General features: G+C 52.1%; 1 protein-coding gene and 1 pseudogene across 4 annotated transcripts in view; both read left to right on the top strand.

Moving 5' to 3' along the window:
* The window catches only part of LOC102368764, a 23254-nt pseudogene extending 7853 nt beyond the window's left edge, over nt 1-15401 (top strand).
* Nucleotides 1-16953, top strand: part of LOC102369020 (zinc finger protein 239-like) — a 92243-nt gene that overhangs the window by 35164 nt on the left and 40126 nt on the right. The window lies entirely within an intron of this gene.

Genomic DNA, 16953 nt, shown 5'->3' with positions numbered 1-16953 from the left:
GGGGTGGCGGCCCCAGCCAGCGGCAGAGGAGTAAGTGCTCAGGCGCCGGCGGGCCGAGGTGGAGGGGCAGATCCCCCCCCTCGGCGGGTAGGAGTAAGGGGCACCGGTGGAGCGCGGCCCAGAGAGCAGCGGGGGCTGCTGGGAGGTGGGGGTGTCTCGCAACAAGTGGAGCAGCAGCCTCAGGAGGAGCTGGTCCAGCACAGTGGGGTCTGGTGGCAGGAGGTGAAGCAGCCCCCGCGGGGCCCTCGCACACCGCACCGCACCGCTGGCACCAGGGAATGAGCTCCCCGGGCCAGAGATGCAGAGCTGGCACATGCGGGGCCTGGACTACCAGGAGGCTGAGGGCCTTCAGGAGGTCTGCAGCTGCCCGTGGGAGCTCTGCCAACGCGGCAGCCAGGAGCAGACGGCGGAGCTGGAGGCGCTGGGGCAGGTCCCAGCTGTCCTGCCCCAGGACATGGGGAGCAGGCAGTGGGGTTGCAGTGGTGACCCTGGCTGAGGGGTTTCAGCTGGGGCAGGTGGAGGCTGAGAAACTCCACAACCGAATGTTTCACCAAAATCAAAAATGCTACCGCCCCGTCTCCGTGTGCTGGGGGGTGTTCCCTGCCACCCCGTCTCTCCCAGTGCAGCTCCCGGGTGACACGTCTGTCTCGTTCCCAGGTCATGGTCTGCGTGAAGGTGGAGGAGGGGACCTCAGACAGGATGCAACCCACCGGGGCACTGGAGGAACCTGGTGATTCCTGGCTGGAGCAGCCACGGGCCCGACCTGCAGACATGTCTCTGGAGGAGGCTGAACAGAGGGACAGTCCAGGGCTTCAGGACTGGCTACCTCGTGGTTGCACAGAGGAGCCCCCGCCTGACCCGAAATCAGGTGAGGGGCTGGGTGCAGTCCAGGGTATGGGCCTCTGAGTGCCGCAAAAATACCCACTAGACACAGAGCAGTTAATCAACTGGGGTTGCCAGTATACAAGTAGTCAACTCTGCTGGGATTACCAGAATATAAGCAGGCAGTTCATCAAAACTGAGTGGGTTAACGTGAATCTCACTGCGTCATGGTCTGCTAGAGCTGTTACTCAGGAGGCAGTCCCCTCAGTCAGCCAACTGGGCAAGCTTTCTGGGTTGTGCTGCTCCAGGTCCAAGGGCCTGATCTTTCCTCAGGAATCCATGCACATGGTACCAGTAGCAAACAATGACCAAAGATCCCTCTTAACCCTTTAGTGACGCCACCATCACTAATGCTAGCTAAGCTTGTATAACATTTTGGCTTATAGATCCAAAGCTTATAATAGCACATCCTTACACACCTGGGATATTTTCCTATTCCCACACTAATTGGTCCCAATGGGCACCAAGTTATCTCAATTTATGGTTCTATTGTTTAATTATTCTGGATGTTCCCTGGCATTTTACTGGAGTTAACTTTAGGGCAAATATCATTGCCAGTTATTAACTGAATCATCTCCAAAAGACTTCTGGGAGTTTGGTCAACTTGACATTACCAGGTTGAATTTTCCTTGCAACACTTCCCCTCCTTGGTAGCTAGGAAAGCCCTTTCCATTGCTACCCCTTACTCTTTTTGTCCTGGCTGTTGTATTCGAGGCAGTTGGGGCTACCAACTCCAAGTGTTAGATCTTCTGCCAGGCACATTCGAGTCTCTTTAATGTGGATGGGGGCACAAGAGCCAATTACAAATCTCCTCCTCATGAATTAGTTTTTGGATGATTCGTGCCAATCAGTGCATTTGGACTAAGATCCCAATTTGAGCGACCACTATAATGATGATAACGCCCAGCAAAACAACAAGTGGGTGCATCATTGCATTCAAAGTTCCTGTTGCCTGTGGAGACCATCCCCAGATTGATTCCCAAAAGCTCTGGTATCCTACCATTTTAATGCAGTCCAAAATTTGAGTAACTTGATCCATGTCATGGTAGACTCTAATAAGGGCTGCTTGAGCCTTATCTTTTGCTTCTTCCAGTTGAATTTGCAAATCTGGGTGTTGCAACATTTGCTTCACCAAAGCTATATTCATTCCTATGTGTAAGGGTTTAACATACTCATACAAAACAAAATCAGCTTTAAGTGCTTGACTAACATATGCAGGGATATCATAATGAAAATCACAGCCTTCAAGCTTTAACACATTGCAAAAGTATTGGTTTACACCATAATCCATAGTGTAATTATACCAATCATTAGTAATTATATTTACACATGGGTTCAAATGCACACACCCCCTTTACCTGCATAAACAATAGCTGACTCATTATCTGGATTGGGGTCCAAGTCAAAATGACATTTCCCTTGGGATGGATTAAGACATAAATCCACTGATTTTTATCTCATGGTCTTCACAAACAAATCCTAGACCATGTTCTACAACACAGGCTTCTAAATTAACAGCTTTCCAAGTATTATTTTCTTGATAGGCCCAGCTACTGTGATCCATAGGATATAAAACTGAGCCATTAGCATTTCTTCCCAATTGTCCAACTGGATGCACTTGTAAGCACTGAGCCTGTGTGATAGTTGTCACATATGCCACAGGACATTCTGTGCAACATCCGAAGTGAAATTTACCAATTTCCACTGATTTCGCAAATTTCGTTCTTTGGTGGCATTGTCTCAAACTACCTTATGAATTTCATTTGGTAAGATATCGTGTTCACCTTCTCAAACCACATTTGCAGAATTTAAGTTCAAAATAACCCTTTTCAATGATCCTTTTGGTTCCACTAACACTTCCTGTTCCAGATGATGTTTTACTATGTATGCTCCTACTGGTTGATTTTTGAGGTGTCGGAGTAAACTGGAGAGGGACAATAACTTCACAAAGTCCCTCATAATGGATTATCCAATTCCCACTGATGTTATTAAGCGTGATATTCCATTCTATCCCACGCTTCCATTAGGGCCACACTAGACAATGTTCTGGGTCACCACAAGTTAGAGTTTCCTCTTTTCCATTGCTAGGGGAAAGGGTTCTGCTATTACACATGGCAGTACTATCTTGTTGTTCCCCATTTGGCTGTATAAGACTCATGGGGACACTCTCTGGTATCTGTATTCCCACTGTCACTTCTTCAAATGTGATTTCATTTCCTCCCTGTGAGTTAGCCTGCCAGCTAAGGAACCAACAATTACCTGCCTGATAGTACTTCCATATGCATCCTCCCAGTGGTTTTACCCACAAAGCCATTGTCATGTCCCCGGTGGTAGTTCTATAGGGATCCATTGTTCTTGCAGGGTTTTATTTCCTATGTATGGATCTGGGACGACAACTCACAACCACTATAAGCCATATCCACATACAATGGATGCTATTATTTTACAGAACAGAAGTTGTTTTACTGCTTTCTTTAACAGCTGCTTCTTTGTCATTGTTTGAAATACTCCATTTCCATTCGCAGTGGTACCTGGTAACCATGCCTCTGCGATTATCAAATTGAGACCATTCTTATAGAAGACAGGGGATTCCTATTAATTATTGCACACATCCACAACAACTTCATTTTACAAATGATCTTTCTCACACCAACACAAAATAATCCAAAATAATAACAATACCAAAAAACAAATGACAATCAATACTGTATCTTATGCCTCTTGGTTGCTTCCTGGTGTTGGAGCACTGAAAAACATCCTGCAAAACAAAACATAAGGGTCTCAACCCCAAATGGGTTAATTATATAAACACACTTATATAAATTATATAAATCATTGCCCCTTCCATTTCTTTAATTGTGATGAATGGAACCATTTCTGGATTTTCTTGTTCTCTCTCTTAATTTCCACCTGATACGCGGTGGGACTCACCTTACAATAGGTACTGGTCCTGACCATATGGGGACCAATGCTCCTTGCTTCTCATGTGTTGTGCGATACATGACTTTATTGCCTACTTGCCACTCTTGAGGGTGTAACATAGGACCTAATTGTTTGTCCATTTTCTGATGGTTAAGCTTAAGTGCTATTGCAGTCTGCTGATGGGTTTCGGAGATGGTCTGCATTAGCTTCTGCATCCATTTATCTATGTTCACTTGAGGCCGAAGCTCATCAGGAGGCTCCCCTCCTAGCCTCCATTGTTCAGGCAGTCTCATTTTCCTGCCTGTCATGGCCTCATGAGGAGTATAACCATGTGATGCTGTTGATCCTCGGAGTGCTGTTAAAACCAAAGGTAATTTTTCATCCAATTCTTTCCTTGTTGGAGTTACCTTTTTCAGAGCTAACTTTAGGATTCTATTTGTCCTTTCCACTAAACCTGAGCTCTGTGGATGCCCTGTAATACGTAAGCATTGTTTGATTCCTAGAGCTTGACATAGTCCCTTGGTTACCTCTTCCACAAAGTGGGGTCCTTGATCAGAGTTGATTCTTTGGGTAATTCGCAGTGTGAAAACACCTGTTCTGCTAGCACTTTTGCAGTAGTTAACACATCGTTTTTCTGAGTGGGAATGGGTTCTACCCACTTGGTGAATGCATCTATAATTATCAAACAGTACTTATTACCCCTTGCACTTCTAGGCAGTTTGATGTAATCAATCTGCAACTGACTCTGGGGGCTGTCTATCCTCTGTCCCAGCAGCTCCTTGATTACTTTAGCATCTGGATTATTAGTGGCACAGGGAAAACAGTTGTACACATATTGCTCGACATCACTCATTTTTGGCCACCATCTGGCTGCCTACAATTGCTTTAGTGTCTTTTCTACTCCTAAATGTCCATTATCATGAGCTAGTGTAATAATTTCAGTTCTAATCTGAGTAGGCACTACCCATACAGGGGCTTCATCTGTCTCTGCTCTTTTAGCTAAAATTAATCCAGACTCATTTTTCCAATCTTCCATCCCCAAACCTCCTGTTTATTCACAAGCTCTTGTAACTACTTGTCTACCTTTTGCAATTCCACCAAGTCTAAGCTCAAAACTTTACTTCATGCTGCTGCTATTGGAGTTACCCTTTTCATAGGGGACCCTCTATTGCTCTTGCTTTTGCGGCCAACTCCGCTTTCTCATTCCACTTAGCCTCTTCAGTCCCCTTTTTATGGGCCTTAACTCTTCCAGTTTTGACCTTGAAATTCCTGTTTTCTGCTAATTTCCACACACACTCCAGTTTTCCACGTGCGCTGTTGGTTTTCCATCAGATGTCTGCATGTTTCGCTTTTTCCACACTCATTCAGTCTACTAGTGTTTTTACCTCTGAATCTGAGAATATAGCCATCTCTTTATCACAAGGAGTCCCTTCCAAGGCTGCTGCGATAGCGCCTATGTCAGGAGCCTGTGAGGAACGTAGTTCGCAACTTCCCCGTATTTCTTGATCAGTTTCTACATTTACTATTGCAGAGCCTGTCTTTGGCACACTTTTTTCATAATAGCTAGACCCATCTACAAACCAGACTTCCATTTTCCCTTTTACCTGATGATAGGTAGTTACTTCAAAAGGGCTCTTGAGGCTTTTCAACAAGGGGCAGAGGGTATTTATGCTCAGCCCCTTCTATTACAAGGGCATAGGGAACAGGTTCCGACTGTGCAACTTTTTCAGCGGACACTTCTCTGTTAAATAAGGCTAACGTCCACTTAGCCTGTCATGGGTTTGAAACCCTTCTTTCATTCGCATTTCCTGTCAAGACATATTTTACCGGGCTATGTGTGGTCTTCAAGACCACTGGAGCCATTCCTGTCAAATATTCCCAGTGCTGCAAAGCCCAAACTAAAGCAAGAACTTCTTTTTCTTATGGAGTAAACTGTTGCTCAGTGTTATTTAGGGTCCGGGATACCACTGGCCTTAATCCTGTTCCACGATCCTGTAAAAGGACTCCTCATATTCCTGTTTCTATGGTAGCTAACTGTAACACAAAAGATAATTCTTGATGGGGTTATGCCAATGCTGGGGCTTGCGCTAGAGCTTCTTTCAGCTTTCACAGCTTGAGCCTGCTCTTCATTTTGTGCGGGCCGGGAGCGGTCTGAGGTTCTCGGGGGCACGCAGCGGGCTGTGGCCACCAGCCCTGGCACGCGGGTCAGGGAATGCAGGCCGGCGGGCTAGAATTAGGCACGGACGCTTAGCGGTTGATTAAAGATTATTTTACTTACACCGAAGATGATCGCGGTGCAGGCAGGAAAACGTGCTTGAGTTGCGGTTACAGACAGAAAAGAAGAGAGGCAGACAAGAGTTCCTTCCACGCGAACCTTTAGCCCAATCCGGTTGAAGGCTCTAAACACACGAGCCCGTCATGTCAACCGAAGAAAACAACTCGGAAAAGAGCTCTGGATACACTCACACGAAGTTTGCTAGGCTCCGTGGAACTTGCGCGCAGGGAAGGGGTTCGTCGAAGGATTGCGCTCGGCGACGGGGAGAGGCCAGAGGTTGATCAGGCCCCTATAGTCTGCGCTGGGTTCGATAGGCTCCGCAGCGCTTAGAGATCTTCACGAGACGTGAAGTTCTCCTCCTCCAGATGGTTGTGGTTTGCACGTGAATGGCGGGAACTCCTTTGCACCGTGCATTTCTCTTTGCAACTAAGAAATGCACCCTGCAAAGAAAGCTCCTAGTGGCGGGAAATAATTTAGCAGCGCCGAAGCGTGCACAAACAAAATCACACCCTTGGGTTGTGACACATTTCATTTCCATGGTACCTCTTTCTTAAGCAACTTGTACAGGGGCTCTGCTTTCTCAGCATATTCTTCTATATATTGATAAGAAAATCTTGTCAGTCCCCAAAATGCCCTCAATGTGCTGACATCTCTGGGTGCAGGCAGTTTCCCAATTGGCTCCATCCATTGTTGTAATCCATCTCCCCCCTCTCCCACACATTGAAGGCTCTGGCTGCTGCAGTCATTGGCCCGTACAGGAGAGGAGCAGGGCTTTCCCCTGCCAGCAGCACCAGGCCTGACCTGTGCCTTCTCTTTCCCCTACAGGTGCAGGGACCCAGAGCAGAGCTCATCAGCAGCCTCCTAAAGAAGGGCCTGTAAACCTGGAGCTGCCGAAGACTTCCCCAAGAAGGCCGTGGGAGAGGGACTGCCTGAACCCTGAGCGGGGCCAGCTGCGGAAGGGGCAGGGCAGGCCGGCAAGGCAGGGGGAGAGCATGGAGGTGAACAGGACACCAGCTCCAGCTGGGGCTGCTCTCTAGGGTTTGGGGAGCAGAGAGAACTGAGGATTGACGATCCTCTGGTGATGGGGGCTGCAACCGCACCAAGCCAGCATTCACTGGAGCTCGCTCCCTAGTGCCAATAGCCAGGGGTGCTGGCACGAGAAGGCTTGGCCACAGTGGTGGAGCCAGGGACCCTGGCTCTAAAGGTGCTGCCTCAAAGGGCTGAGCACATACAACGTGATGAGCCAAGCCAGGGCAGACACATACACCCCTACGTCCACAGCTACACTCACATCCCATGTCAGTAAAAAAGGGTGATTTTGCACCCTGTGTGTCATGGCCCAGCCTGTAGAGAGCTGTCACATAGATGGAACCTGGAGAGGGGCAGAGCAGGCAGAAGACAGCTGGAACAGGATATACTGATGGGGTAACATTTGTGCCTGCAGCTCCGGGAGGCCTTTGAGGACGTGGCTGTGTACTTCACACGGGAGGAGTGGGAGCTGCTGGAGGATGCACAGAAGGGGCTTTACCGGGACCAGATGCTGAGCAACTGCCGAGCCCTTGTTTTCCTGGGTAAAGCTGTTTTCTCCTCCCTGTACCCATGTGTGTGCTGATGCTTAATGTCTTCTCCCTGCTTCTCTGTACTCTTGTCCTTGCAAAGTTTTCCCTAGGGATTGAAATCTATGTCCTCCCCACAGCTCCGTGTGTGATCAGGCCTCTTGTACTTCATACTGACATCTCCTGCTCTATTTCATCTGGCCACATTCACCTGAGTTCTAGTCACCCCCCGATACTCCCATACCCAGCTGTGTCTTGCGAGGGGAATCTCCATTTTCCTCCTCAGCTCAGTCTTCTCACTTCTAGTTCACTGGGCAGAGAAATTAACTGGCATCTGTTCCTCGGGGAATGGTTCTGATTTCCTTTATCCCATCTAGCAAATCATGTCCCACATGTTTAACACAACAAGCATGCTCAGTCAGGGCCATCTAGATCCCTTTCCTCCTCCTTTGGTTATGACCCAACACAAAGTAATGGAAGTCTTATCAGCCTCTGCTGCTAAGGATTTGCATTTCCTTGACTGCATCTCTAGCAACCTGCTCCCAGGTCAGTGGGCAGGGCAGAGGAACTTACCTTCTACGAGGTCACTTTGCTTTTCTAGTGCTTTCTTTTCACTCCAATTTCCCAGAAGGACTTCCTTAGGGAAGGACTCAAAGGCTTTTTGCTGCTCAGCAAAGACCTGTTGACCATACCTATATTATGGGTTTCATGTGTGTAACAGGAGGCCTTCTCTGGGCCGATTTCCCCGTGGCCCGCCCACCTGTTTCTGAGCTAACCGCCCACCTTCTCTCCTGCCATGCCTTGTTGTTAATTAATTAATTGATGTTAATTAAGTGAGAGGCTGTCCATTTCTTGCCCCAATGCCAGGGAGCGCTATCTGCAGCTCCATTCCTCCCCTACACTGCAGCCCAAGCCTCGCAGATGGCATCCAGATGTTATCAATATCACCAGCCGCATGCTAGGCCCCAGAATCCTGCTCTTTGAACCCCACCTGGATCCCTCCATTCAGGCGGCCTATTCCACCTTCATTCCAGGCTGCATAGCTCTCTGAGCTGCTTCCCCCTTAGAGGTGTGGTCCCCCCGGGACCTTCAGCTCACTAGCCCTGGCCCACCTCCAGGCCAATCGGAACCCCAGGCCCTCAGCTCTGGGGTGTCCCTTGCGGTGGGCCCCCGGCCCTTCCACCCTTCCGATCCTGGCCCCAGCATGGACCAGTTGGGGGATGTCAGGACAGGTTTTAGTCTATGGCCCCACTCTCTTGCTGGGGTCCACCTTCCAGACCCTACAAGGGGGTCACCCACCCAGTTGTGAGGGCTAGGGTTAAGTTGCCCCAACCCGCCTTTCACTGGGGTGGTAACTGGCCTGGCATTTCCTGGGGGTTCCCACGCCACTGAGCCCCATCAGGCCACCCACTCCAGGCAGGGTGCAGTTTTAGGTCATGCCCAGGACTAGGAGCCTCCTGACCATCCCCTACAGCTCCTCCCTGACCTCCAGATGATACCAACAGCCCTGCAGCCAGGCAGTGTTGTTGCCTGACCTTCCAGCAGCAAAATGCCCTGTTTATATGGGCAGCCATGAATCTAAAATGGCTGCCCTAATCAGGCATGGCTGCTGTTTTCAAGCCTTTGAAGTGTCAGGCACAAACAGTGCCTTGCCATAACATGATATAAAAGGTTTGTCCTGGACTCCCGAGACCTTAGTTTTCAACTTTGCAGGATTTGCCAAATGTCTGTGTGCTTTCTTGTTTGATTCTCCAGCTGGATTGGATGATTGCTTTCGGTGCCACGGCAGTTCTTATAACATCTTCCCTTTCTCCGCCCTGTTGGGAAATGGCCCTCTTTCCCAGAGAGAAGTGTCATGGTTGGCCATTTGTCCTGGATTCTGTTCCCTGCTGCCAGGCCCAGCTTTAAACCTTCCCAAAGAAGAAACTCACTCCCATTCCTTTGCCTGGAATGACTGATGTGTAGGGGGTGCACCACTAGGCTAGGGGGTGCACATGCACCTTTTTTCCAACCCTTCAGAATTTACCCACCTGTGTGCACACCCTTCTGGTTCAATCTTCCCACTGGATGGGATGATTGCTTTTGTTGTCACAACAGCTGTTATAAAATCTTCCCTTCCTCCTCCCTATTGGGAAGTGCCCCTCTCTCCCAGAGAGAAGCATCATGGTCCGCCATCTGTCCTGAATTCTGTTCCCTGCTGCCAGGCCTTGTGTGAAACTTTTCCAGAGAAGAAACTCACTCCCATTCCTTTGCCTGGAATGACACTGATAAGACAGATGTTATCCAGCCACCAGTGTGTCTAGTGTCTCTTCGTTTTGGTGCCTTGTAAATAGTGAAAGCTTCGTCTTTCTGCTCTCTACCACATCGCAGGTCACTGCATGTCCACCCCTGTCCCTGGGAACTCTGTCGGTCTCACACCCATCTTATACCTCAGAGTGGTCTGTACTTTGTTTCCTACAACACGCCTCCACTGTCACCACCTGGGTGTCAAAGGCCATCACCTATAGAAGGCTTCTCCCTGCAGTGCCTTCTCTTTCATGCTAAACGTCCACCATCCCTTGTCCTTCAAGGCCCCAGTAGAATCCCTGAGGTCATTGGTTCCATTCCCCAGATCCCAGTTGGTTATGTGGCATCCAGTACCACTCATGGACGTTTTTTAACCACTGCTCCAAACAGGATATCGAGGTCCGACACCCGACTTAATCTGCCACATCCAGCAAGGACAGGAGGAGCTCTGGGTCTGTGATGATGGGGACCGTGAGGACATCTCCAGATTGCAGGACCTGTTGCTAGGTGAGTTGTAGCTGTCCACTCCCCCGACTCCCCTCTCAGAAATGCTCCTTGCTCAGAGTGACAGGGGGTCTGGAGCCTGCAGACCTGCCCTGCACTGCCCTTCCAGCACAGTGGATCGAAGCTCCTTGTAGTCATTATTGTAGGATGAGAGAGTGGGGTTCTGCCTGGCTCCACACACCCCTGACTGCTGGTGAGCCTCAGAAATCCAGCTCAAGGCTGTCCAACATGGTACCAGATGCTGCTTTGAGGACTGCCAGAGATCACAGGTGAGCACAGGAGATGTGTCTCACCAGTGCACTTTGGCTTCTGGAGCATGTTGACTCAGCTAGGTGAAGGGCTCAGCATCATCTGCCCCTGGACCTGCCAGTGCTGTGTGTCAGAGCAGCCCTCAGAGGGCCTCCTTCTTCCTTTACACTGATTCTGCCTCTGGTCTCCTGGGCCCATTAAAACAGGAGGCCATTCAGGTTCTCTCCTAACACACATGTCCCATGTGGGTTTTCACTAGCAGGGTCTGAGGGGATGGGGCTGACAGCTGGGCCAGAAACCCTGACACTCTGGCTCTGACCTCCACCGAGCAGGGAACAATAGCCTGGCTCAGGGATGTGCCCCTCCTCACCCCCAGCACTTGGGGTTTGGCAGGAAGAGATTGTTCTTTTAATGGAAACACAAGTGCCGTGGTCCAGTCGCGCTTGCAGGTCCATCGCAGCAGAGGGAATAGAAGCATTTGGCCTGTGCCAGCATGGCAGGGACTAACCTGGAGTTTCTCTTCCCTATGCAGAAGGCGCCTGGCTGCTGAGCAGAGCAGAGGAACAGAGTTGTGAAGAAGGGCCTGGAAACATGGAGCCAGCCCGGACTTCATCTGGGAGTTTGGGTGAGATGGAGTCCCTGAGACATGAGGAGTACCAGTGGCCACAGAGCCGAGGGTGGCCCCAAAAGCAGAGGGAGAATGTAGCAGTGAAGGAGGTGCCATCACCCATTGGGCATGAGAGTGGAGAAAGGACAGAAGCCAGAGACAGCTGTGGGCACAGGAAAGGATTTGTGGAGCTGAAGAGCCACAAGGGAAAGATCCACTGTACAGAGACCCTGCATTTGAGCCAACCCAGTGGGGAGGGCCTCAGAGGGAAGCGGGAGCTCCCTGCCGCGCACAGGGACAGAGCCCACCCCTGCCCTGAGTCCGGGAATAGCTTCAGATGCCCCTCAGCCTGGGTTCTGCCACATTGGTGCCTTGAGTGTGAGAAGGGCTTTACCCACTCCTCCAACCTGACCAGACACCAGCATTTGCACACAGGGGAGAAGCCGTATCAGTGCTCTGAATGTGGGAAGAGCTTCACCAGTTCCTCCTATCTTGCCATTCACTACCGCATCCACACAGGGGAGAAGCCACATCAGTGCCTTGTGTGTGAGAAGAGCTTCACCCACTCCTCCAGCCTGGCGCAGCACCAGCACATCCACACAGGGGAGAAGCGCTATCAATGCTCTGAGTGTGGGAAGAGCTTCACCCGATCCACCAGCCTAGCCAATCACCACTGCATCCACACAGAAGAGAAGCCAGATCAGTCCTCTGGGTGTGAGATTAGCTTCTATGACTCCTGTACCCTGGTCAAACACCAGCGCATCCATACCCAGGAGCATCCATAATTCTGCCAGCAGTGCAGGGAGGGCTTGGGGATGCCTACCTGCTTACCTCCTGCCAGTGGCTGCCTTCGGGCAAGCAGCCTCGTCCTGCTGGAGTGTTGGAAGAGTTCACTCAGCCTTTGGCCCTGGTAGGGCACCTCAGAACCCACAGGACCCAATGGCTGGTCCCCAAATTTGATTGTGGGGAGGGGCTAAGAGGAAATGCCTCCGGTAGAGGCCAGCCCAGATGCTGGGGGAAACTGTGAGGAGACTATCTTGTATCAGCCTTGGAGCCTGTGCTTTCTCCATCATTCTCTAAAAGCAGCTGGTGCTCCTGGGGGAGAAGAAGCACCTTCCCGATAGGGTGCCCCCCACCCCCAGACAGCTGGCTCCAAATGTCCCCAGGCCCTGTCCTTGGTGGCCTCCTGTGCCCATTGGAGTCTGCAAGGAGCTGCTGCTGCTACCCGCTGAGCCCAGCTTGGCATGTTTTGCTTTTCAGCCTATTTCCAGAGTTCTGCATCCCTGGGTTCCATGGTCCAGGCATTGTTGCAAACCCTTGGCCTCAGGACTTGGTTGCACTCAAGGCCTCACTCCCATGTACTGCTGTGCAGCAAGGCCCCTGCCCTTTGGAAGGAGCCTGTGGCCCAGGACCAGTAGAGTGCCTTTTCTGGGGGAAATGTGGGCAGGGGAAGGAGGGGCAGCCTGTGGCAGGTCCTGCCTCTGGGAGAAGGGTGTGGAGGATATGAGGACATCTGAGTGAAATGCAGCATGTTGTCATGACTGGGGAATGGTCCCTGATCACTAGCGTCCCAATACGCTGTGTTCCGTGTGGAGGAACTTGCTTTGGCTTCTGGAGCATGTTGGTATCATCTCCCCATGGACCTGCCAGTGCTGTGCACCAGAGCAGTCCTCCAAGAGCCACCTCCTTCCTTTATGCTGATTTTTTGCCTCTGGTCTTGGGGCCTTTAAAGCAGGAAGCCGTTCAACTCCTCTCCTAACATGTGTCCCATATGGTTTTCTCCCAGCAGGGCCAGAAACCTTGCGAGTCTGGCACTGAACTCCACCAAGTAAGGAACATTAGTCCAGCAGAGGGACGTGCCCCTCCTCACCCCCAGCACTTGGGGTTTGGCAGGAAGACCTTGTTCTCTTATGGAAATGCAAGTGCCAAGGCCCAGTCAAGCTCACAGGCCCATGGCAGCGGAGGGAACAGCAGCGTTTGGCCTGTGCCAGCAGGACAGGGACTAACCTGGAGTTTCTCTTCCCCATGCAGGAGGCACCTGGCTGCTGAGCAGAGTGGAGGAGCAGAGTCCTGAGGCAGGGCCAGCAAACTTGGAGCCAGCCCAGACTTCCCCAGGGATTTTTGGCAACAAGGAGTCCCTGAGACCTGAGGAAGACCAATGGCCCCAGAGCCAGGGGAGACCCCAGCAACAGAGGGAGAAGACAGCAGGGAAGCAGGCGCCATCTCCCCTGAGGTGTGAGAGGAGAGAAGGTAGAGAGAGCTCTGGGTGCAGGGAAGGATTTGTGGCACTGAAGAGCCATGAGGGAAAGTTGCACTGGAGAGAGACCCTGCATCTGAGCCAAGCCAGTGGGGAGGGCTTCAGAGGGAAGCTGGAGCTCCCTGCCAAGCCCAGGGGCAAAGCACCCCCCTTCCCTGAGTACCAGAAAAGCTTTACCTACCCCTCACTCTTGACTCTGCAAGAGAGAAGCCACGCTGGGGAGAAGCTTCACTTATGCGCCAAGTGCGGGAAGGGCTTCACCTGCCTCTCGACCCTGGCTACTCACCACAAAATCCATTGTGGAGAGCACCCCCACTACTTCACCAGAAGTGGGAAGAGCTCTGCATGCCCCTCAGACCAAGGCAAACACCAACCTACGCACAGGGCGAAGCGTCACTATTGCTGTGTCACGTGTGGTAAGACCTTCACCCATTCCTTATCCCTGGCTCAGCACCAGTGCCTCCATCCAGGGAAGAAGCCAAATCAGTGCCCTGAGTGTGGGAAGAGCTTCACCCACTCCTCCAGCCTGGCCTATCACCAGCGCGTTCACACAGGGGAGAAGCCACATCAGTGCTCCAAGTGTGGAAAGAGATTCCGTGGATCCTCCAACCTGATCGAACACCAGCGTGTCCACACAGGGGAGAAGCCATATCAGTGCTCTGAGTGTGGGAAGAGCTTCACCCAATCCGCCAACCTGGCCCAGCACCAGCGCATCCACAAAGGGGAGAAGCCACATCAGTGCTCTGAGTGTGGGAAGAGCTTCACTCAGTCCTCCGGCCTGGCTTATCACCAGCGCATCCACACAGGGGAGAAGCCACATCAGTGCTCCGAGTGTGGGAAGAGATTCCGTGGATCCTCCAGCCTGATCGAACATCAGCGCATCCACACAGAGGAGAAGCCATATCAGTGCTCTGAGTGTGGCAAGAAGTTCAGCGAATCCTCCGGTCTGACTAAACACCAGCGCGTCCACACAGGGGAGAAGCCATATCAGTGCTCAGAGTGTGGCAAGAAGTTCAGCGAATCCTCCAACCTGACTAAGCACCTGCGCATCCACAAAGGAGAGAAGCCACATCAGTGCTCTGAGTGTGGCAAGAGCTTCACCTACTTCTCCGGCCTGGCTTATCACCAGCGCGTTCACACAGGGGAGAGGCCATGTCAATGTTCTGAGTGTGGGAAGGGATTCACCCACTCCTTTGGCCTGGCTTATGACTGGCGCATTCACACAGGAGAGAAGCCACATCAGTGCTCTGAGTGCAGGAAGAGATTCCATGGATCCTCTAGCCTGACTGAACACCAGCGCATCCACACAGGGGAGAAGCCACATTGTTGCTCTGTGTGTTGGAAGTCCTTTGCAAAATCCACCAATCTGGCTAGACACCAACGCATCCACACAGAGGAGAAGCCATATCAGTGCTCTGAATGTGGAAAGAGCTTCACCCTGTCCTCCTACCTGGCCAAACACCAACGCATCCACAGAGGGGAGAAGTCACAACAATGATCTGAGTGTAGCCAGAGATTCACCCAATCCTCCCACTGGGCCAGGCACCAACACATGCACACAGGTGATTAACCACATCAATAATCTGAGTGTGGGCTGAGCTTCACCTGCTTCTCCAGCCTGGTCCAGCACCAGCGCATTCATGCAGGGGAGAAGCCACATCAGTGCTCTGAGTGTGGATATCTGGCTAAATCCTAGCTTCCACTGCATCTAGTGGTCAATAATTCCACACTTTAGTTCCATACTTGGTGTAAAAACATTTCCATTCATTAGCTTTCAGCCGACGAGCTGCTCATTTCCTGTTGCAACCCCTCGTTCTTGTCTGGGGAGACAGTAAACAATAAATCCCTGTGGGCTTTCCTTGCCATTTGCCACTGTATTTTGTAAACCCTTCTCGCATCCCCGCCCTTCAAGCATCTCTTCTGGACTGAATAGAGCTGACCTTTTGAATCTCTCTTTGCTGTGCCCCCCCTCACTTACTCTGTAGCAGGTTCAGGTGCAGTTACGGATATCATTTAAGATTGTCCTCTTAACCTCTTTCAATATAATTGGGTAAATGGTTAGCCAATAGGTCATACCTAGTTTAGTGACCTCTGGCAGGAATGGCCCCAGCCGCTTTTGTCTTCATCGTTCTCTGAGCACTGTGCAGGTCCCAGGCCACTGGCGGGGAGCGAGCCATGGGTAGGGACTGAGTCCCAGGCCAGGCACTACCCGGCTGCAGAGCCACGGCTTCCCCGCAGCCCCACAGGCAAAGGCTGGGGCCATTCCTGTAGCCAGATTGATTCTGCCACCACAGGGAATCTCATTGACTGGTGCAGCCCTCCTGCCCCATCCGCTCATTGGGCTTATCTGTCTTAGGCAGTGGGACAGGAGCAGACTGGAAAGAGGTAGAGCCCCAAGGGGTGCTGCCCACTGAGCCCATTGGCTGGCCTCGAGTGGGAAGGGGCCTCGTGGGGCACTCAGATTGGCTGTCCCCAAGGAGCTGGGGTGGGGCTTCCTTGTTGACCACTTCTCAGCTACATAATCCATGGCTGGAAGAAAGGGCTGAGCACATACAACGTGATGAACTGGTCCGAAGCTGCTGTGCTGGATGCTCCCAGCAGGGGGGGCAAGTCCTGGGCCTGGGGCTCAGGCAGATCAATGCCTCATCCCACCCAGGCGGGGGAAGCACTGGGGTGCCAGGGTTGGCCACTCAGGGCAGGGTCCGTGTGGCTCCGGGAGAGGAGTTGTGGTCAGGCTGGCCTGGCCCAGCCCGGCCCAGCCCTTGGTAAGGTGGGGACTTGGTGGGAAGTGGGGCTGCCCCAGTGCTCCACGTGTTTGGGTCCCAGCAGGCAGGCAGGGGTGCCCAGTGGCACCCGAGGTGGGACCTGGCCTGGCCTGCACAGCCCTGCTCATGATGGCAAGCCGCTTGGCTGGAGTTGGACAACAGGCGCAGGGGGCTTCCAGCTCTGAGCTTGGCCTTCCTGCACATAGGGCACAGCATGAGCAGGACAGAACCGCCCCCAGTGAAAGGGCCCAGCTGCAGGAAATCCCCAGGGCCCCAGGAGCAGCTGCTGTGGCTGCCTTGGGTCTGACCTTACCCACCCACTGCTCCCTGCCAGGGGCCAGGGCCTGGGCAGGCACTGTGCAGGGCCGCTGCACTGCAGGCTCCTTGTCAGCTTGGCCCCAAGCTCCACCTGTGCCGGCTGTTCCCAGACCCCTGGGGGTTTCCTGCGGCTAGGCCCTTGCACCAGGGGTGGCTCTGCCCTGCTTGTGCCATGTCCAGTGCAGAGGGATGGTGAGCCAGGAGTTCCCCAAGCCCAGAGTCCTGCCCAGGCCAGGCAGCATCTCCTGGTGGGCAGGGTGACTGTGGCCCATCTCCATGGAGCTGCACGGGTGGACCGAGCTGAGTCCCACCTTGGGTACCACTGGGCATTC

The sequence above is a fragment of the Alligator sinensis genome, unplaced genomic scaffold (genome assembly GCF_000455745.1).
Source record: "Alligator sinensis unplaced genomic scaffold, ASM45574v1 scaffold638_1, whole genome shotgun sequence".
NCBI classification, from domain to species: Eukaryota; Metazoa; Chordata; order Crocodylia; family Alligatoridae; genus Alligator; species Alligator sinensis.
Note: the sequence above shows the minus strand (reverse complement) of the source record. Positions and strands in the feature narration are given on the sequence as shown.